At 39.5% G+C, this 1746-nt stretch overlaps 1 protein-coding gene and 1 long non-coding RNA gene across 4 annotated transcripts in view; one reads left to right on the top strand and one right to left on the bottom strand.

The window, feature by feature from the left end:
* Nucleotides 1-1746, bottom strand: part of LOC107716104 (uncharacterized) — an 18578-nt gene that overhangs the window by 201 nt on the left and 16631 nt on the right. The window lies entirely within an intron of this gene.
* Nucleotides 1-1746, top strand: part of LOC107716103 (SPRY domain-containing SOCS box protein 1) — a 21544-nt gene that overhangs the window by 5205 nt on the left and 14593 nt on the right. The window lies entirely within an intron of this gene.

Raw genomic sequence — 1746 nt, 5'->3', positions numbered from 1 at the left:
ACGCTTAGTTTTACGATGCATAACGTCATCTGCATATCATTTCCATGCATATTCCTATCCACGTGACACCATGTTTAACACCGTCAAAGGTACAAGACATTAGGAAAATATGATATGCGGACTAAGGCCCCGTCCACACGGAGACTCGTTTAGCTGTAATCTCCATCACCTGCGGGCTTTCACATTGAGCAGCATTAACTACACAGAGCCGTTGTTCACCGACAAGCTGCGCAAAATATGATCGTGGTTTTGCGCAGCTCGTCAGAGAACAACGGCTCTGTGTAGTTAATGCTGCTCCATGTGTAAGCCCGCAGGTGATGGAGATTTACCGTTGATTAAAGAACCGACTTTACTGACAAGATGCGCGTTATATATTGCATGCGATTTATCATGCAGCCCTATGTAACAGTATATTGGGTCCGTGGATAAACTCTTAAAGGGACCGCAGTTCAATATTTATGCTGCTGTCTGTCATGTTAATCAAAGAACAAAAGACAAAGAAAATAATTTTCTGCTCTTGACTGAATACGTTTTATAACTTTAATGGTAAGCATTAATCTGTATTTAATTTTTACAATGAAGACTACAGAAATTAATCAAATGTGGATTACTTTATACTTTACACTTAACACTGGATGTGTTATTTTACATTTGATTACTTTAATTTCTGTAGTATTTCTTAACTGAATAAAAACTTACTTAACCTGAAAAACTTAGTTTCATAGCTCTCTTTATTCTATTGCATTTATTTGTGCTGTTGTTTGCAATTTTTTAAATTTTTTTATTTGGATGTGCCAGATGGATGCTAGGCAGCGCCGTTCTGAATCCGCGCTTCCTGAGCTTCACGAGCACGCCTGCTCTCTTCCCCTGTCTGCGCGTCCTGAAGCGCTTGATCAGCGCCGCTGCTCCGCCAACTACAACGTTAAGCAAAACGTCCAAATAAACGAAATCCGGTAGTAGATTGTGTGGGGTGTACTGCCGAATGTTCAGCAGCTCATCCCTGGTAAAAAAATTGTATACCGCGCGCAAGGTTTATGCGCATGGTCTAAGTCTTCTCCTCCGTTTTTAGTGTATCTCTGTGGCAGAATTACAGCGCCACATGCTGGCCTGGCATGTATACGACATCGTTTTGTGTCGGTTTTGTGGTTTCGTGTGGACGCAGATATTTCTTGAGACGAGGGGAAAAAAAAAGATCGGATAGGGAAAGTTCTGGCTTCGTGTGAATGTAGCCTAAAATGCAATTTGTACGGTACAATACATTGCTAAAAAATCATCCACTGTCCTTGTCTTGTTTTCGATTAAATATATCATAATGAATGTAAAAACAGAATTGTATAAAATACTTCTCAGATAATCTTTTTAGAATAGAGTGGATCTCTTTCTTTTCCACTGGCCAAAGCAGTATATAATTGTTTTAAATTAAATGTTTTTGGATATTTAAATAGGCTATAGTTGAATCAGAATTACGGTGTGTGTGTAAATAAGTGTACATAATTGTCTGACGCGGCGTCACTGACAAAATATTATAAAAAAGAAACGTGCAAATTTTATCGTTTGCTCCTTCAATCACAATGCTATTTTCATAATGTTCTGAATGTTCGCGAAATAAACACCTCCGTGCAGCCTTGGTTGTGCAGTAGGCTAATATATTCGGACCTATTTAAACTTGCCAGTGGACCGTTCGACCACCGAATCCAGCAGTGTCTGCCACAATATCGAAGTAAGTGCGCATCGTTGATGTTCTTG

This window comes from Sinocyclocheilus rhinocerous, unplaced genomic scaffold, assembly GCF_001515625.1.
Source record: "Sinocyclocheilus rhinocerous isolate Xijiao unplaced genomic scaffold, SAMN03320098_v1.1 scaffold148, whole genome shotgun sequence".
NCBI lineage: Eukaryota > Metazoa > Chordata > Actinopteri > Cypriniformes > Cyprinidae > Sinocyclocheilus > Sinocyclocheilus rhinocerous.
Note: the sequence above shows the minus strand (reverse complement) of the source record. Positions and strands in the feature narration are given on the sequence as shown.